We start from the raw sequence: 22,136 nt of genomic DNA, 5'->3' as shown, positions 1-22,136 counted from the left end.
GTACCTGCAGCATTATCTCATAGGAGTTTGAACAACTTGGTACCATATGCCATGTCTACAAATAAGTTTCAATACCACAAGACATTATTTCATATGATTCATTGTTACACTCCATTAAACAAGACCTCTTAGAACACCAGAAACAGCTATAAAAATGTAGTTTAGAGATTTTGGAACATCTTCCTGAGGTGTTGTATTAACATTGTAGAATATAAAAGTATACCAAGAGATAAATTCCCTGGTATTTGATACCTAACAGGATAGAAAGCTACAAATACAATTCACCACGTTGTCAATGATTCAATACAAAACCTCCAGAGTAAAAAGAAATATCCAGAGACAGAGTTATAGAAGATACTTAATAAAACATTAAATTGTATAATGCTTCAAAATACTTTATATGTACATTTAGAGGAAATGGTTCATGTAGAGTAAAGATGTTAACAGCTGGCACTAAAATACTATTGTCTTTATGTAAGATAAATGAAAATTTAAAAATATGAAAACTTTAGTTGCTTTAAAATCTTTGACTCTCTCAGAATCAATAAGTTCACAAAAATCACACACCTCATTAAATTCTGCACAGATTGCAAAGCTAGCTATAATGTAGAAACAGGCAGACAGTCTGTCTCAATATTATTACAGGAAGGGTTGGTTAAATTAATTGCTTTGCATTGATTAAAAAATCTTGCATTTTACATGTTCTTAAGTTGGTTCCCACCATTACCTTTCAATAACAGAACAAGCCTTTCCATAAATGCTCCTGCATTGAAGTACTAAAATACAAAGGTAGGCAATACATACTGTTTACAACATCCTATCTGTATTTTTGTCATAAAGGGCTACCTGACTGAAATAGACAAGATGTTGCTTGTATATATTCTTAGTGATTGTTTCGTGCTTAAAATCTTAGACTGTTAAAAAATCTTCGGCTAAGCATAAAATATTATTTATTATTCCATCATAATGTTTCAGAGCACACAATCATTGTGTACAGGTAATATCTGTGACAGCTCCACCAGCAGCTGGTCCATTTGTAATCACTGTCCACTAGAAATGCTCTTTTACCAGATAACCAATCAATGAATTTTTACATATTTATTTAGCTCATTTCCACTGTCACTCATTCAAGAAAACAAAATAGTTACGTGATTTATCCAGAAAGATTTCATTCTGAATGTGAATTTTTATGAAACATGAACATTGACTTTGATTCAATATGAATTCATTTGAAAACCCTGATTGCATTTTCTTGTTCTCTTTAGTAACAGTAAATTATTGACCTGTTATTTTAAAGTGGATTAAAACTCATATACTTATTATGTACAATCAACCTTATTTAAATACCCAAAGATTTCTTCACTAGATTTGACAAAATGATACTGCAATGATTAGAAACATGGTACTCATTATTTGGTCCCTTTCATTGATTTCCTCAGTTAAATATGTGACCACATGAAAATCCATCTGAGGGCTCTGAAGCATTATTAAATTATATTTTAATTTGGTCCTCGTATGTATTTAACATCTATTTATATAAAATGAATTAATATCATATACCCACATATTATGTATTATTTATATCTCATAATAATTTGTCCATATTTTATGTGTCTATATACACATTTAAAACATTTAAAAGGGTAGTTGATAATGTAGTCCATGGAGTTGAGATATATTTCAAGAAATACCTAAATCTGTTCTATTTTTTTTAATCTCTTTTACAGTCCAGTTTGTTATCCCCATCCCAGTCTGAACTCCGACTGTTCCTCATTTCATTCCTCCTCCCCTGTCTCCAAGAGGATGTTCCCACCACCCTCCCTATGGGATATCCCTACTCCCTGGGGCCTCAAGTCTTTCCAGGGTTAGGTGTGTCCTCTCTCACTGTTAGTTGAGACTGCTGATTTTCCTGTGAGGTTGCCCTCCTCCTCAGTCTATTCCAGATTTTCGCTTATTCAACCACAGAGGTCCCCAGCTTCTGTCCATTGGTTGGGTGTAAGTACCTGCTTTTGACTCATTCAGCTGCTTGTTGGGCCTCTCAGAGAACAGCCATGCTAGACTCCTGTCAGTAAGCACTCCATAACATCGCTAATAGTGTCAGGCCTCGAAGCTGCCCCTTGAGCTGCATCCTAATTTAGGTCAATCACTGGACCTCGTTTCCCTCAGTCTCTTGCCCATTTTTGTCCCTATAGTTCTTTTAGACAGGAAGAATTCTGGGTCAGAGTTCTTGACTGTGGGATGGCAACCCCATTCCTCTACTTTCTTCCCTGTCTTTCTATTGGAAGTGGACTCTACAAGTTCCCTCTCTCCGCTGTTGGGCATTTCACCTAAAGTCCCTTCCTTTGAGTTCTGAGCATCTCTCACCTCCCAGGGCTCTGGTACATTCTAGAGGGTACCCCCACCTCCTACCTCTGGAGGTTGCCTCTTTCCATTCTTTCTGCTGGCCCTCGGTGGGCTTCAGTCCTGTTCCCCTGCTCCAGCCCCCACAATACCTGATCATGTTCCCCCTTTCCACTCCCCATCCCTTCTCCCACTGTGGTCCCTCCTTCTCTGCCCTCCCCCCACCTCGTGATTTCTTCTCCCTGCCAAGTGGGATTGAAGCATCCTCACCTGGGCCCTTCTGCTTGTTAACCTTCCTGAGTTCTGTGGATTGTGTCCTGGGTATTCTGTGTGTTTTTTGCTAATATCCACTTATTATGAGCACATACCATACATGTCCTTTTGATTCTGAGATACTTCACTCAGGATGATATTTTCTAGTTTCATCCATTTGCCTGCAAAACTCATGATGTCCTCTTTCTTAATAGCTGAGTAGTACTCCATGTGTAAATACACTATATTTTCTGTATCCATCTCCCATTGTGATACATCTGGGTTGTTTCCAGCTTCTGGCTATTACAAATATGGCCACTATGAGCACAGCACAGCACAGCACTTACCCCTGTGGCATGGTGGGGCATCTTTTGGGTATATGGCCAAGAGTGATACAGCTGGGTCTTCAGGTAGATCCTTTTCCAATTTTCTGAGGAACCACTAGATTGATTTCCAGAGTGGTTGTACCCAATTGTAATCCCACAACCTTTAGAGGAGTGTTCCTCATTCTCCACATTCCTGCCAACATCTGCTGTCCCTTGAGTTTTGATCTTAGCCATTCTGATTGGTGTAAGGTGGAATCTCAGAGAAATTTTGATTTACATTTCCCTGATCACTGGGGACTCGGAACATTTCTTTAAGTGTTTCTTGGCCACTCGAGATTCCTCTCTTGTGAATTTTCTGTTTAGTTCTATACCCCATTTTTTGATTGGGTTGTTTAGTTTTTTCGAGGGTAGCTTCTTGAGTTCTTTATATATTTTGAATAATAGCCCTCTATGCAGAAGCTTTTCAGTTTCATAGGACCATATAATCTATTCTTAAATGAATAATATTTATTTTTGAAATATATATAATGTATATAAATGAAACTATGAAATGTTTAACTCTTGTTTTCTAATAGAATTAGAAATATTTAATTGTGCTAAGGGTAGAGTACTCAACCCTAAATGGGGTCACTGGATCATTCCTTTCACAGCTCTGGGGATATTATAGAGGAGGAAGCAGAAGGAACATATGAACCTCGAGATTTTTACACCCTGGTGAAAATTCAAAAGTATTCTGCAAAACTGACATTATGCAGATTTATAACACTTAAAGTAAAGGCTGTAATTTGTATTTTGTCTATGATTCTTATTTAAAAAAGAAACAAACAGACCAAAAGTGCTTTTTAGGAAGATTTATTTTTCTTAGCTTCCTGTCAAATCACTACTGAAATTCCTGAAAATATCTCCCAAAACGTCTAGTGAGCTATTTATTGGAAGACAAAAATAATGCAACCAAATATTTTTGTAATTCGGTTTTCTTCCTTCTCATGATGCTGTAGTTTAAATAGAAAGTTACTCCTGTGGCCAGAAAACTAATAATGATAATTTATAATAGCATTTATCTCATTATTTGCAGAAAACTCGTATTCCTTTGTAGTTAAAATTTTCCTTTGTTTTTGAGTGTTAAAGTTGATTTGCAATTTTTATTCCTACTTGAGCATTAATCCCTTTAATTTGCCATTAAAATTGAATAAGAAATAGTGGATGAAAAAAAATGCCCATTAAAAGATTTTGCTACATATCTCTTAAGGAATGTGAATTATTAGAACACCAAAAATATTCCTTTGATATACCAATTAAGTTGCAATAATAAGAAAATAACTGTCACATATCTGATGTTCAGTATACTCTGGGCAAGCATTTCTATGGAATCAGTGTTAATTCCACAACATACATTATGTGATATTAGGAAACTCATCCTATCTGTGGAGGGACTAACAGTAATAGCAGTTAGAATCCTGACATGTTAACATACCAAGTTAAGCACTTTTACCCAATATACAATGTAATTAATGTTTTTAAAGGATGCCATGATCAAACTAAAATCTCTCAGGACTCAAAGGGAGGGTCCTTAGATGAAATGCCAGACAGTATGGAGAGGAAACTTATAGAGCCCACCTCCAGCAGAATGACAGGGCATCAAGTGAAGGAGGGGGTTGCCATCCACAGTCAAAACTCTGACCCATAATTGTTCCTGTCTGAAAGAACTGCAAGGATGGAAATGCAGAAGTGCCTGAGGAAAAGAAGGTCCAGTGACAGGCCCAAAGTGGGATCCAGCTCAAGGGGAGGCCCCAAGACCTGACACTATTACTGAGGCTATTGAGTGCTCACAAAAAGGGACCTATCATGACTGTCCTCCAAAAGACCCAACAAGCAGCTGAAAGAGTCAGATGCAGATATTTGCACCCAACCAATGGACAGAAGCGGCTGACCCCTGTGCCTGAATTAGGGAAAAGCTAAAAGAAGCTGAAGAGGGTGACCCTGTAGGAGGAACAGCAGTCTCAATTAATCTGGTCCCCGAGATCCCTCAAACACTGAACCCACAAACTAGGCAGCATACACCCCCTGATATGAGGCTCCCAACACATATACAGCAGAGGGGCTGCAGAGTCTGGTTCAGTCAGAGAAGATAGATGCACCTAACCCTCAAGAGAAAGGCGGCTTCAGGGAGTTTAGAGGTCTGGTGGGGTGAGGGGTGGGGGTGGGGACATCCTCGTGGAGATAGGGGGGCGAGGAGGAGGTATGGAATGTGGAACAGTCGGAGGGTGGACTGGGAGGGGAAGAAAATCTGGAGTGTAAAAAGATAAATTAATAAATAAGATACTGATGAGTATCTGAAGTGTGTCACTGTGGGGATCGGCTTTGAGACCCCTCTGTAAACTACTTGGGACACAGTCCTCTGCTTGTCTTTGGAACAAGGTGTACAACTCTCAGATTCTCCAGAGCCATACCTGTACGGACACTGCTATGCATCCTACTATGAGGATAACTGACTGAACCTCAGAAACCGTAAGGCAGCCTTTAGAAGAAATAGGGTTCCCAAAGCAGACAAAAGAGTCAAAGGCCCTGCGATCACGGTTAGGAGTCTCACAAGAAGACCAAGCTACACAACTGTAACATATATACTGAAGTTTAGACCTATGTAGTCTCTCTTCTTGATGCTTCAGTTTCTATGAGCCCTAATGAGGTCAGGTTAGTTGATTCTACACATCTCTTTGCTTGGGCGTTTTTGTTGTTGTGTTCTTGACCCTTCTGGCTCCTACAATTTTTCCTTATGCTTTTCTACAGGATTCCCCAAGCTCTATATAATATGTGGCTGTGGGTTTCTGCAGCTGTTCCATCAGTTTTTGGATGAAGCCTGTCTGGTGACAATTGGGCCAATCTATGAGTTTAGTAAAATATCATTAGTAGTTACTTCATTGTGGTTTTTGTTTGCTTGTTTTGTTTTTGTTGGTTTGTTTGTTCCTCCTGTTCCTCTTCCTTTCTTCCCCCAGTCCTCCTACATTATCTATTCTATTTCCTGTCTCCCAGGGAGATTTATTAATTCACCCCTAGAACCCTCCTTGTTACTTAACCTCTTTGGCTCTGTGGATTGTATCATATTTGTCCTTTACAGTTACTATCCACTTGTAAATGAGTACATGCCATGAAAAACAATTTGTTAAGCCTGCTATGTCTACACAGATCTTTAGGAAAGACACAAAGATTTCTTCTCCTGGGGCTGGAGAGATGGCTGAGTGGTTAAGAGCACTTCCAGAGGTTCTGGGTTCAATTCTCAGCAACCACACGGTGGCTCACAACTATCTGTAATGAGATCTGATGCCCTCTTCTGGTGTGTCTGAAGACAGCAACAGTGTACTCATATACATAAAGTAAATAACTCTTTAAAAAATACCTTTAAAAAAAATTTCTTCTTCTGTTTTAAAAGTCATCATAAAAAAATATATACCATACCCTCATTTCTGTCAGTTAAAATATGAGTAGTCCATCCTTCCAAGCTTGCCTAGGTGAGATACCTTCTGGTTTGAAAATGAATTACAGAACAGACTGAGTAGAAAGGTGGACCTTCTACCTTGGCGTGCAAGTAGCTAGCCACTTGTACTAGGAGACAGAACCCATGCGATTCATGATAAACTACAAAGTCTCTGTGGAGGGCAAGTGGGGAACCTGAATTTCCATTAATTTGGAGCAGTAGGCAGGTTTTGATTCCCTTATTCTACTGTTTTGCATCCTGCTTAAAGAAAAACAGTTCTACAAACAAAGTGCCAAAAAATGTCCTCCTAAAATAATTAAAGACATTTATCATACCAAGTCTCAGATAAATCACTACTTAAATAAGAAATGGCAATATACAGCAACACATGATAATGAGTCTCTGAAATTATAATTATCCAAGAATGACTCAAAACAAGTGTCATAAATATGCTATAGTAGTCAGGAAGAGAGTGTAAATAAATCATTTTGTGAAATCTTTCCAGACATCCAGTTTTCTGATTCCTAACAATAATTGGGATTTGAGTTCCTTGGTGCCTTGAAATAATATAATCCTAATAATTGATCCATTTTCCAATGCAGACCTATAATCCCAGCTACTTTAAAGGCTGAGGCAGAAAGATCAGAAGTTCAATGCCTACCTGGTCAACAGAGGGGGCTCAAAGCCAGCCTGGGTAACTTAGAAAGGCACTGTCTCAGATATTTAAAAGTTGCCCAAGATTTTTGCTCTCAGTCTTGATAGAGCCACATTCTCTTATCTAGGTTTGAAGTATCAGAAATTGAGAAATGAAATGAGAAAGTACTAGACCAGAGAGAACATTGTATTGGATCCATAGCATCTGTGTTTAATAACACATCAGACATTCATGACATTGATTATGTAACAAAGTCCCTTCTCTTTCAGGCTGAGTTCTCTTAAGTTTACATTTCTCATAAATTTAAACTCATAAATTCATCCAAATTAATGAATTCCTGAGATCTTTCCATAATGCAGTTTTCTGTGATTCCCAACAATAGTTTGTAGTGAAGCTTCTTGGTGCTTTTGAAATAAGATCATCATAGTAATTGGTCCTTTATCTAGTAATTCTAAAGGAAAATAAAACAGGTGTTAACAGTAAACACTGAACCAAGACTACTGTAATAAGGGAAAAAAGTAAATATAGAACAAGGGAATGTGTCTTACTTCTCAGAGTGATGATAATTAATCAAAAGCAAGCTGGACTAATTGAAAATTTGCTATTTGTTATCCAAAGGAAACTGGGGAACACTAACAAATGCAGAAGGAAAGAGCAATATTAATGCTACAGCTAATCACTTCATAAAGTATTTATATGAAATGTCATAGTTGATCCTGAGAGAACTCACAGAGTACCTAGATATTTGTTCATTTGGGGTCAAGGAAATTTCTTCTGAGGGAAGTTAAATAGCTTTCCAGACACTGCATGTGGTAACAATTCATGTTTTGACAGAAGCTCAGGTCAGCTGCTTTCCCAGTCGTTTCTCCCTCCCTCCCTCCCTTCTTCCCTTCCCTCCCTCCCTTCTTTCCTTCTTTCTCTTCTTTCTTTCTTCCTTTTTTCTTTCCTTCTTTTGTTCTCTTTTTGTGGTTCTGGTAATTGAATCTAGGGGCTTGACATGGCCCACAAATGCTCTGCATCTAAGCTTTATTTCCAGCCTAGATTCTGTACTCTTAATAACAACTTACTCTTTGCTAAGAAAGTGTTCCAAGTAAAATTTTGGAATTGTTGCTGTGAATCAAAAACTAACTGCGGAATAGAAAGAGAATAGCATCTCACACTGTCTAGGCAAATGACCACCACATTACTGAAATCAAGCCAAATCAGTGCTCCAACAGTGGTCTATTTATTTCAGTGTTCAGAATCCCACCTTGGGTTGCTTTTTCTACCATTGACTCTGTTCATATGTCAATTCTACAGCATAGAAAAAAAGCCATTTGGGATGCTGCTTCAAATACAATGGACCTCAAGAAATACATTACATTCAATTAAATAGACCTTTTAAACAATAAGAAATGATGGGAGAGCTGTTTTCCAAAAAGACCAAGTGTGATGGGTAATGAACACAGATACACACACACACACACACACACAAACACACACACACACATAGGGGAGAGGGAGGGAGGGAGGGGAGAGAGAGAGAGAGAGAGAGAGAGAGAGAGAGAGAGAGAGAGAGAGAGAGAGAGAGAGGCAGAGAGAGACACAGAGAAAGAGAAACAAATGAGAAAGAGAGACAGGGGTAGGGAGGGAGAGAGCTTATTCAACAGTGGTAGAAACAATTTTAAAACAAGAGGCCAGGTGTTCCCAACATAAACTAAATGTGTTTTGCAATTGAGCTCAGGGCTAGCACAGAAAAGAACAAGTCCATTATAAGACTCAGCTACAAAGGGGAAGTCAGTAAGAACTACATGAAGTGCGTGTGTGTTTTTGAAACAGCCATTACAAAGACCTTGGGAACAGAGGTCTATTCCCTGGATAGTTATTCCGACATGAACAACAAAAGAACACTATGTAGGCTTTAGCATGCAGACACTTATGATTTACTTCAAAAAGCCTGCCAGAGAATATTGTGATGTTCTCTGTCTGGCTCTGCAGTTATCCTAGGCAGCAGGCCAAAGATAAAGACCACTTAAACATTATTTAGAAATGAAAAGGCTACTAAAAAGGATATAGTTGTATGTTAAAGAGACACTAAGCCATTTTGAGTCAACTAAGTTAGGTCTGGGGCAGAAATAAATGAATCCAAATGGGAAATGATATTCTGCTTAAATGTGGCCCTTTAAGAGTCTTGTGAAAGGCCAACGAGGAGGTAGTGAGCTGTCAAATCCCTGTCATAAAATGTATGTCTAAATAGTATTTAAGTTGCCTGACATTCACATGCACCAAGTGAATAGTAGCATCCTAAGTTTGAAAAATAGCAGATGAGTTAAATTGCCCAGTCAAAGTGAAAATGAAGAAAGAAATATAAAAACATTAAAGCACAAATCTTGCTAAAAAATAGATTTTTCAAACTTGTAGTGATGAAGACTGTAAATTTAGAAAAATGAATAGACTTTACCAGACAAGTTAGAAGAATTAATTCAAGAATCAGAAGAAATAAATTAAAGAAAAACCATAATGTCTTAAATATTTCTTTTAATATGTGCAAAACTGTTACAAAGATATTTTAATAAATAAGTGCTCATTTTCAGTTCTTGAAATCATTTATTTTATGTTCGAGAAAACACTATTATGTTGGAGAGAGATTAAAGATAGAAAATGGATGGACATATGGACGATAGATAGATAGATAGATAGATAGATAGATAGATAGATAGATAGATAGATGATACATAGATAGATTAGATTGATATATAGATGATAGATAGATTAGATAGATAGATGATAGATAGATAGATAGATAGATAGATAGATAGATAGATAGATAAATAGATAGATAGATAGTCAGACTGAGCTAAAGGTAAATAGACAAAGAAATAGCTAGATATTTGATAGGATTTAGTGAGACAACTGACTCTGTGATTATAGAGTCATGAGTAAGGTGAAAGACAGAGAAGCTAATACCATCACACTACTGTATCCAAGGCTGAAAGGCCTCAGAACCATGGACTGTGATACCATAACATCATTCCCAAGACATTATTTGCTGGGGCACAGCCTGAAGTTTAAAGTAGAAGAAACTAGAATTCTAATGTCTAAAGTGAAGTAAGAGGAGTTATGGGAGGAGGGAGGAAGAGAAGGAAGGATGAAGAGAAAGAGACAATAAATATGAATCTGCCTTTCTTTGCTTCAGTTTTCTATGCATATCAATAAATGATTGAATAACTCATTCTTACATTAGGTGAGAAAAAATATCTTTTTTATTCAGTCCATTGATTGAAAAGCAAATATCTGTTAGAACCATCAAAGATATATACTGAGAAATTGTGCTTGAGAAACTATATAGATATATCTAATCCAGTCCTGTTTAAATCTACATTTAGACATTACAAGCTCACTCTATTGCATTACAACCCCTTAGAAAGACCAACAGTATAAACTAACTTGATTCCCTAGGAGTTCCCAGAGACTGAACCACCAACCACAGAGTATACATGGGCTTCTCTGAAGCCCCCAACACATATGTAGCCAGAGGGCTGCTTTGTCTGGCCTGCATGGGAGAAGATGTATCTAATACTGCCCCAGGGACTTGATGTACCAAGGAGCAGCTGTCCTCTCAGAAGTGAAAAGGAGGGAAGATGGGGGAGGAACTGTGGGAGGGGAATCAGTGGGGACAATATTTGGGATGTAAATATATAAATAACTATTTAATAAGAATTGAATTCAGAGCTGTTTTATATTTCATAAACACCTCCCACATCATATTATTTTTACATTATTGAGTTAGGAGTCTAGTCTTCTAATAGTAGTTTATAACCGTACCTCAGTTAACACTGCATCTTCCCACTTAGTTGTTGGTGCCAAAGTGGCTGGGAGGAAGTCTTCCATCTTGTCCAGTAGAATCATTAGTAGGATTTTTGTTGCAGTCATTTCCCCCTCTGAAACTGAACCTTAAGTCTAGCCAAGCAAAACTCATGGTAAAGGAAAGTAAGATATGCTAGCAAGGAATTAGGGACAGTGGTCAGTGATATAGTTGTCACTTTCACCCTTTGTCTAATTCATAAAGCCATACTATGAGAGAAACAGGACCAGGTATTGGACACCTAAGTGCACACACCCTTCTGTAGACCCTGACTCCATTTCTGCAAGACCCTGGCACTGTACTCTAATCAGAATTGTAACATCAAAAGGCCATTTTCCTGTTAATCCCATACCACAACACAGAGACCAATTTAGTGTGAACAGTGACTACTGTCCTGGCTAGTGTTTGTATCAACTTGGGAAAAACAAAGTCATCTGAGAGGAGAGAATGTCAGTTGAGAAAATGTGTCCATAAGATTGGGGCATAGGCAGGTAAACTAGGAGAATATTTTCTTACTTAATGATTGATATGGGAGTGCTCAGTCCACTGTGGATTGGGTCACCCTTGGGTTCATGGTTCAAGGTTCTATGAGAAAACAGGCTGGGCAAATCATTCATTTGATTGAGAAGCAATCAAATAAGCAGCAGGTATCCCTGGCTTCTGTATAAGCTCCTGCCTCAGGGTTCCTGTCTTGTTTGTGTTCCTGCCCTGGTCTCCTTCAATGATGAACAGTGATATGGAAATGTAAGCAAAAATTCCTTTTTCTCCTAAAAGTTTATTTGGTAATCATATTTCACCACAGTAACTCAAACATGAGTGTGCATCTGATGCTGAAGTGTTTTAGGGACAAAATGAGTTCCTTGGTTATAATCAATGTTGTGTATAATACCATGACAGTGGATGAGGCATTCTGAAACTCTACCCATGGTGCCTTGGGCAGAGGCATATTTGCAGTGAAGACAAAACTATACCTTGGATCACTGTAGTAAAACACCATCTTTAAATGGTGAATGTTAACCAATATAATTGATCAGGTCCTAGCTACTTTACTGAACATCTCAGAAAATAATGCCCTGTTAGACCAGTATTGGCCTCTGTCACTTAGAGATTGGATGCTTTCATGGCTGCCATAGCCAGCTCTGTGTTTGTAAATAAAAGTCCACATGCTTGGGGCATGTTTTATTCACATTCCTACCACCCTAGCCATATGTCTCTCAGCCCACTAGATGCAATCTGATAGAAGCTGAATGTTGCACCCTGAACAAACTAGTCATCATATCCACATGATAACTAAAATCTTTCTTTGCTGAAGTCCTTTTCTGTGAGTATACCCTATGAAGAAAAATATTTTCACACCTGTGCTCATTCAGAGAGTTCTATATATGAATCTCTCTCACAGATTTATTTTTTAGTGCCAGAGGCTAATTAGACCAGGCGGGAATTGCTGATGTACTCCATGTATAGTGAATGTCTTCATTGTGCACCAGCTTGTTCTTCCACTTTTGAAAAGTTACTAAGAAAACACATGAAGAAAGACCTCTCATGACATGTCACCTAATGGCCAGTCTCACTGAGTTTAACTGCCAGCTGAATATCTGATGAAACAATACTTCCTCACTCTTCTCCTTTTTCTTTCTTTATATGATAAACCAGAACTCACAGATTCCTCCTTGATTCTGCTTTGTTTTTTAAATTACCACACTCAATCAGGAACTATATTTTTTTCTATAGCTAAACATCCATTTTTATTACAGTCTATAAAACTCTATTTCCCATTCTTTTTAATCTTACTTAAGGGTCTATTTTTCTTTACTCATCTGCTCAGTTTTTATAAATCACATATCCTTAGTTTGAACCCATGCTATAATGAAATACTAAATGTCATGATGTTTGCATACTTCATTTAATACTATCAAATATGTAAATAAAAACCAGGTTGACAAAGAAATGTTTCATGGAAGATCCTAGAAGATCCACATGCGCTTATAATATGAAACGTTCTCAGAGAATTGATTCCCAACTAAAATTAAAAATGACACTTTATAAATTAATTATCTGAGGAAGATGAAGGGACAGCTAAGTATAGTAGCACAGACCTTTAATCCCAGCACTCAGGAAATAGGATCAGGTAGATCTCTGTGAGTTTGTGGCCAGCCTGATCTACATAGTGAATTCCAGAGCAGTCAAGGCTTGACTATTCTGGAATAGTCTCATTCAACCTAATGAGACTCTGGCTCAAAAAAAAAAAAAAAGCAAAAAAGGAAGATGAAGAAGAGAACAAAATAAGATGAAAAGAAGTAAAGACATAAAAAAAATAAATAGAAAATTATATCCTATATGTGCAAATGAAAATGTTTAAGCAGAAGAAAAATAATTTTCCATGAGATTTATATATGCTTCCTTAAGCAGTAGATAATTTAAACTATGTATTATTAAATGTATATAATTAAATTTATGTTAAAAAATTTTATGTATAGAAAACAGACAATTTACAAACATTTCTTAGGAAGCAATGGCAACTGTATGTAAGCTAGCTGAATATTTATTTATATGTAGAAAGAATTCTGAAATCAAGTTAATGTAAATTATCCATTCTCATGGACAATTTTAACCATATGGAAAAATAATGTAACCATGGCAAAGGCCATCCTGGGGTTGCTGAGGAGGAGGGCAGCACCATATGCTTTCATGTACATTTACACCAGGAGGCCAGTGCCATATGTTCACACATATGTCACCCTTCTTGGCCTTCCATACTTTACAGTGTCCCATGGGATCTGCTGAATGGGAAGAGAAAGCAGGTGTGGTAGGAATATGAGGATGTGGTGCGGCTCCCCTGTTGACAGATTTTGTTAGGCCATCGCTTCACTTGGCAAGGATCCAGAACAGCTGCATCACTCCAGGGCAGAGGTCTATGTGATGTCACAAAGTCTCCCCAGTGAGTGTGATGGTGGAGTGCTGCTGACTTGTCCTTTGGGAGTGGACTGGTCTTCTTGCGTCACAGATGAAGGAAAGGTGAAATTTCCACAGAAGGCCTTTCTGATTTGTATATGCGCTTTTCTTTTATCACTAAGTAATGGTAAACTATGCAAGTATATATGGTATAGGTAAGTACAATACAAGTGAAATGAAATCATTTGTATTAAAAGAAGTGGAAATAAATTCAGAGAGTTCTGTTAAATTCAGCTCATTAAAATTTGTGATCGCATACCAATATTGCTTAAAGCTCAGTGAATGATTTCAGATTTCTTGGGTCTATATCAAGGATATTCATATTTGATCATTGAGGCAATAATTATGTTACATCATCACAGAAATGATATAAAAAAGGAAAACATCTGTCAAATGCAGTCAATAAGTACATGTACAAGTGATTTGTGACTCACAGGCATGGTAGAACCTGCAGAAATGTAACGTGGAGTTACTCATTTAGAAAGCTGACATCATGAATAGTTGAGGGCCTATTGTAGAGCCCATTTCAAAATGCAGGGCCTCATCAGGGCTACTTTTTTTTTTTTTACAAAGTCTTATAAATATGCCTATTTCTTAGTATATAACTTCTGGCTCTTACCATCTATGGGTCTATTAACCAACCTCATACAGAAAGGAATTTTTTTTAAAAGTCTATGAATGGATTTTTTATTTCAAATAATAAAATAGTTACTGCCAAAAGATCAGTGGTTTCCTTCACATTTCAGCTTTGGTCAGTAGGATGAAAAGTAATCAGAAATAAGTTAATATTTTGGATGAAGATATATCTCACTATAATCTGTAACTCCAATTCCAGACAGACTCAACCCATTCTGCCTCCATGGGAACACAGAATTTTTCATAATATATATACACATACATATATTATATAATATTATAATATTATAATATATACTATATGTTATTTTATAATATTAAATATATATTTATATATAATATATAATATTATAATATTATATATATTATTATATATATATAATCTCCTAGACAGACAGTTATAAGACCCATGTCAGAGTTTCTTGGAGGGCTCTGTCAGCATGCCACAGCCACTTCAAAACCCACGCTTTTGTTGTTTTCCTCTTCTTCTATACACCCTTAACGTTCTTTCCTTCTAGTGACCTATGATCATTCCCACAAAGGTGCCTTTGCCTCAGATTATGCAGTCATAGTCCCTAAGATAATGTTCATAGTGTATGTCCCTACCTGTGCTACTCAAAGGCTTGAGCACCAGATTAACTATTCATGCTTGAATCTTTGAGTCAATACCTGACCCACTGAGGTAAATACTTTTTTAAAGCAAGAAACTCCCTTTCATTCACTTCCTACTGAACTTTACAATCTTTATATCTTTTCATGGCTGTGGTAGGTTTGCTGAGTTCTCACAGCTTTTCTCCCTATTTTCTTTCCATCAATACTAAATTCATAAAAAGATAAATTAATCTAGTGTACTCTATGGAGTGAATTACAGATAAGACCAAACATGATACATGATGTGGGAATTGTAGGATTTCTTCTTGGAAGCAGAGTATGGACTATGTCTCTCTCTCTCTCTCTCTCTCTCTCTTTCTCTCTCTCTCTCTTTTAAGTTTACATCAACATTTTTTTAAATTAGATATTTTCTTTATTTACATTTCAAATGTTATTTATCCCCTTTCCTGATTCCCCCTGCCCAGAAACCTCCTGTCCCATTTCTCACAACCTCCTGTCCCATTTCTCCCCTCCTCATCCTATGAAGGTAAGTCACCACTGACACACCAACCCACTCCCACTTCTCTGTCCTCGAATACCCCTACACAGGGACCTCAAGCCTTCATGGGACCAAAGGCCTCTTCTCCCATTGATGCCTGACAAGGCCATTCTCTGGTACAAATGCAGCTAGAACCATGTGTCCCTCTATGTGTACTCCTTGGTGGTTTAGACCCTGGGAGCTCTGGTTGGTTCATATTGTTATTCTTCCTCTGGGGTTGCAAACTCCTTCAGCTACTTCAGTCCTTTCTCTAACTCATACATTGGGGACCTCATGATAAGTCAATGGTTGGCTGTGAGCATCCACCTCTGTATATGTCAGGCTCTGGCAGAGCCTCTTAGGAGACAGCTATATCAGGCTCCTGTCAGTAAGCACTTCTTGGCATCCATAATATTGTCTGCATTTAGTGACTATATATGGGATGGATTCACAGGTGGGGCAGTCTCTGGATGGCCTTTCCGTTAGTCTTTGGTGCACATTTTGTCTTCCTTGTTCCCCCTTGAGAATTTTATTACCTTTTCTAAGAAGAACTGAAGCACCCACATTTCAGTCTTCCTTCATCTTGAGCTCCATGTGGTCTGTAAATTGTATCTTGAGTAGTCCAAGCTTTTGACCTAATATCTACTTATCAGTGAGTGCATATCATGTGTGTTCATTTGTGATTGGGTTACCTCAGGATAAAATTTTCTAGTCCATCCATTTGCATAAGAATTTCATGAATTTATTATTTTTAATAGCTGAGTAGTATTCCATTGTTTAAATGCACCACATTTTCTGAATCCATTCCTCTGTTGAAGGACATCTGGGTTCTTTCCAGCTTCTGGCTATTATAAAAAAGCCTTCTATTAACATAGTGGAGCATATGTCCTTATATGTTGAAATAACTTTTGTGTATATGCCTAAGAGTGGTATAGCTGGGTCCTCAGGGAATACTATGTCCAATTTTCTGAGGAACTACCAAACTGATTTCCAGAGTAGTTGTACCAGCTTGTAATACCACCAGCAGTAGAGGAATGTTCCTCTTTCTCCACACCCTCACCAGCCTCTGCTGTCATCTGAGTTTTTGATCTTAGCCATTTTGACTGGTATGAGATATAATCTCAGGGTTGTTTTGATTTGCATGTCCCTGATGACTAAGGATGTTGAACATTTCTTTAGGTGCTTCTCAACCATTTGAGTTTCCTCATTTGAGTATTCTTTGTTTAGCTCTGCACCCAATTTTTTAATAGGGTTATTTGATTGTCTGGAGTCTAACTTCTTGAGTTCTTTGTAAATATTGGATATTAACCCTCTATCGGATGTAGGATTGGTAAAGATCTTTTCCCAATTTGTTTGTTATTGTTTTGTCCTATTGACAGTGTCCTTTGCCTTACAGAAACTTTGCAGTTTTATGAGGTCTCATTTGTCAATTCTTGATCTTAGAGCATAAGCTATTGGTGTTCTGTTCAGGAAATTTTCTTCTGTGCCCATGTCCTTGAGGCTCTTCCTTACTTTCTTTTCTATTTGTTTCAGGGTATCTGGTTTTATGTGGAGGTCCATAATCCACTTGGACCTGAGCTTTGTACAAGGCAATAAGAATGTGTTGATTTTCATTCTTCTCCTTTGTCCAAGATTAAGTGAACACATGTGTGTGGGTTCATTTCTGGGTCTTCATTCTATTCCACTGATCTACTTGCCTGTCTCTATACCAGTGCCATTCAGTTCTATCTCTATTGGTTTATAATAACTTGAGGTCAGGAATGGTGATTCCCCCAGAAGTTCTTTTATTGCTGAGAATAGTTTTCACTATCCTAGGGTTTTTTTTGTTATTGAAAATGAATTTGCAAATTGCTCATTCTAACTCTAAGAAAAATTGAGTTGGAATTTTGATGGGGATTGCATTAAATCTGTAGATTACTTTTGGCAAGATGGTCATTTTTACTATATTAATTCTGCCAATCCATGATCATGATCTTTCCATCTTCTGAGGTCTTCTTAGATTTCTTTCTTCTGAGACTTAAAGTTCTTGTCATACAGTTCTTATACTTGCTTGGTGAGAGTCATGCCTTGGGATTGGGTGCAGAGCTAGTGCTCAGGGCACCTACTCAGACTGGAAGGAATCATCTATGTTATTTTTAATACTGCACAATTTTAGTTACTTTAATAACCCTTAGAATCATTTAAAAATCATATCATTTTAATTACTTTTAATACTTAAAAAGATTTTTAAAAATCAGTGATGGGATCATATAAATAAATGAATAAATGATCATTAATCTATCTTTTGGATATTTTTTATAAAGTAGTAGAAATTATCAAATTGTTTTGAAATAAACTTTACCAAGATATGTATCAACATATTACAACTTCTCACATTAAAATTTAAAACTCAAAATTTCATAAGATATAGGCATTTTCATGAAACAGTATTTAGTTTCACTGATGTATAGCAATATTCTTATATTTTGTATGGGTGTGCCATCAACATCTTTGATTCCTTAAGAACACTATAATAATTCATCTACATTGTATTTCTCCAAATAAAGCCCCAACTGTAGGTGTTGAATTATCATATATTTTTCTTAAGGATCTATTGTTTTCCTAGATAGTATTTTTTTTTTCGGAATGATCAAAGTTCATAAATTAAAATTAGTTTCCTGATAACATTTTAATTATATAACATAATAACATTTTTTTAAGACAACAAAAAATTCTGAGAGAATAGCAAGACTGTCTGAGAAAAACAAAAGCCTCCCAATATGCTTGTAAGTGTGATCAAACAACAATTGGAAATATCTCAGCCATTCACATGAATAAGCAATGAAATGCCACATTTTCTACAGCTTCAAGTCAAGCCACAAGCATGGCTTAGCTTCACTGTTGGAAACAGCTAAGAAACATGGAATAACCAATGATGCTCCCATACCATGTCTCCTCACTGCAGCAGCCTGTGTTACAGGCTAAGAGGAAGGAAGCCCAGAGCAGTGCCATCACAGCTCCCTTCTCTTGAGTCTGATAGGTAAAGCTGTGCTTTGCTGGTCTCCTACTAATCAAGATGGCACAGCAGCCTTTCACTGTTTTCTGTGACCCAAATGAAAGCAAACTCTGAAGGTGAATTTTCCTATAGAGTTTAAGGAGAAATATTTTAGAGATGTGTAGAAAATAAATTCAAAAGAGAAAGGGAGATGTAGAGTAACTTTAACTCATCAGAGTCAAGCTTAAAGTAATTTGCTAGCAAATCCATCTATATATAAACTTAAGACATATGGGGAATTTCAGAGTATACTGTATTCCCATTGCTCTGACTCTGATCTACCCCCTTACTCCCCCCCAAAAAAAAGAAAAAGAAAAGAGAAAAGAAGGAAATATTAAAAGGAGTTATTTCATTCTACCTATTTTTCTCCTCCTCCCACTCCTCACTATAAATAAACAATTGTTTTCTTTTCCTGATGCAAAATAAGTTAACTAATACATAAAGGCAAAGGAAAAATTCAGCACTTGGGTCTTTACCACCCAGTCTGTGAGCGATCAATCTTCCAGAATACTTACTGTACATATACAAATGTCTCCATATCAAATTTTAAGTAAACTATTTCCTAAGATCTCATGCATAATGAGATTAACTTTAGTACTATTTTAATTCAATTTATTTATTTATACTCTCCATTATCATACTGTTTAACATAGCTTTATGCATTTTAATATTATCTTTTTTAAAAGCCTAGATTTATTATTTATTTCTTATTTAAGCAATTTTTTAGACATTACTTCTTTTGACGGAATGTAAACCAATGCAATCACTAGATTAAAATACTGATTTGAATGTCTAATATAATCCTATCTGTGCTTTATGAATCTGCATACAATAAGTGCTTTCAAAATTAAATGCCTTTTACAGATAGGAAGGAAGTCAAGTTATTCCTGTTTGCAGACAAAGATGTTCTATATGAAATTTAAAGGATCTATCAGCTCACCATCAGAGCACATGAGTTATACAATCAACAAACTAGTAGTGTATTTATACACCAGTAATGAGCTTAGTGAGAAAAAAATATCATGAAAGTAATCCTACTTATTTTTTTATTCTTTAAAAGTTTTTTTTTTTACAGTCCAGACTAAATCCTCCTCCCAGTCTACCCTCTGACTGTTCCACATCCCGTGCCTCTTCCCCTGTGTCCTAGTAGATGTCCTCACCCTCCCACATCTACTTCACCAGATCTCCCCACTCCCTGGAGCCTCAAGTCTCTTAAGGGTTGGTAAATCATCTCTAAGTCCAGACTCCTCGTATATGAGTTTGGGGCCTCATATCAGCTGGTGTATGATGCCTGGTTGGTGGCTCAGTGTCTGAGAAATCTCTGGGGTCCAGGTTAGTTGAGACCGCTGGTCTTCCTATAAGGTTGCCATCCTCCTCAGTTTCTCTCAACTTTTTCCCCTAATTCAACCACAGAGGTCCCTGGCTTCTGTCCATTGATTGGGTGTAAACATCTGCTTCTGACTCTCTCAGCTGCCGTTGGGCCTTTCAGAGGGCAGGCATGATAGGCCTCCCTGTCTGTAAGCACACCATAGTATCAACATAGCATCAAGCATTAGGCCTTGGGGCTCCCCTTGAGCTGGATCTCAATTTGGGACTGTCATTGAAACACTTTTTCCTCAGACTCTTCTCTATTTTTTTCTGTGCAGTTTTTTCAGACAAGAAAAATGCTAGGTCAGAGTTTTTGACTGTGGGATGGCAACCCCATTCCTCTACTTGCTACCCTGTCTTTCTACTGGAAGTGGACTCTCCAAGTTCCCTCTCCTTGCTGTTGGACATTTTACCAGAATCCCTCCCCTTGAGTTCTGAGCATCTCTTACCTCCCAGGTCTCTGGTACATTCTAGAGGGTACCCCCGCCTCCTACCTCCTGAGGTTGCCTGTTTCCATTCTTTTTACTAGACCTCAGGGCTTCAGTCTTGTTTCTCCCACCCAATACCTGATCTGAAAATAATTGAATATTAGGAAAACTTAGCAAGAGAGAAAACAAAAATAGTACACTTTAAGTACTAATCTCTGATAAAATGAAACTGAAGAAGACACAAGTATAGAAAGATATCATGTTTATGATTGAAAGAATTAATACTGTTTAGGTCATCATACAACATAAGGTGATTCACAGATTTAAATGACATCCCTCCAAGATACCAATGAAGTTTTTCAAAAAATTAGAAAAATATTCTTAGAATTTATATGGGAAAATAAAACACCAGAAATAGCTGAAACAGTATGGAGCAAAAAGAATAAAGCTGAATAAAAAGAATATGAATGTGAACATACATTTTTAAAAGATTGTACAGAGCCACAGTAACTGAAATAATGTCAAACAGCATAAAACATTTGCAACCAAAAATGGATGCACATAACTGGTAAAACTAATTAAGAACACAAATAAATCCGGATCTCTACAGATAGCTGGTAATAATGCTAGCTGCATGCTCCAGGGAAAGAACAGCATCTCCAACAAAAGTCACAGCAAAACTGCGCATCTGTATGCAGAAGGTTGAAACCTGACCTCTGTCCTATGTAGTATATAAAATAAAACTTAAGAATTCAGTCAATGGACAAGGAGATATTAACAGAAATTTCATGAGACTTTTCCACTAGATTAAAAGCTACAGGCAATCCTTGTCTGCAGAGAAAAGGAGAGTCACTTTCTTTAGTGACAGACCCTATGGTATGTTAACCAATATTAAGTGGACAGATAAAACCCATGTACATTCCAGCAGGACTCCACAGGATACATATGTATATGTGGATAGATGCTGGGAGAAAGAGAAAATCATTTACTTAAGGATGTGGCTACTGGTAGGTTTTTCCTGTTCCGGTAGATGGTCTTATACCTGGGCAAATATTCATAGCACTAATGGATTATCAAAAATGAAAAAAAAAGATAGGACATACAGTTGGAGGGAGTTCTTGTTGATAGGGAGGCTAGGCAAGTTAGAGGGTAAAGTAGGTATCATCATATTTGATTGTGTGTATGTGTGTGTGTGTGTGTGTGTGTGTGTGTGTGTACACAAAATCTTCAAAATAAAGAAAAGCAAAGGAAAAAGAAATAGTAATCTGAAAACATATTTCTAAAAATAAAAGATAGAAAGTAGTCAATAAAATTTGAAAAATGCTGAATATTATTAGTGTCCTGAGACTGTAATCAAAATTAGCATACATTGTATTATTGCAGATAGATTGCTTAAGTGCAAATGAGAGAACAGAACATGCTGTCTAGGTTCTGAAGAAAGGGGATGCATACACATTGGCAGATGTACAGTGGTCAGTACAGAAGGTCCTGAGAAACCTAAGCCTCAGAATAACTTATTTTCTGAGTCTACTACATCTAGGTGTAGATGCACAGGATATTAAACAAGTAAATCCAAGGCACATGCCTGGTTTATGGTTTTCCAAAACTTTTACTTCAGAGCAACTAAAAATTTACTTTTTATTCCAACCGGTTTGCTTCATGACTGTCTTTTGGATTGGGTAAGGTTTATCAATCTTGGA

The sequence above is a fragment of the Mastomys coucha genome, unplaced genomic scaffold (assembly GCF_008632895.1).
Source record: "Mastomys coucha isolate ucsf_1 unplaced genomic scaffold, UCSF_Mcou_1 pScaffold6, whole genome shotgun sequence".
NCBI lineage: Eukaryota > Metazoa > Chordata > Mammalia > Rodentia > Muridae > Mastomys > Mastomys coucha.
The sequence above is the reverse complement of the archived record's forward strand: the minus strand, read 5'-3'. Positions refer to the sequence as shown.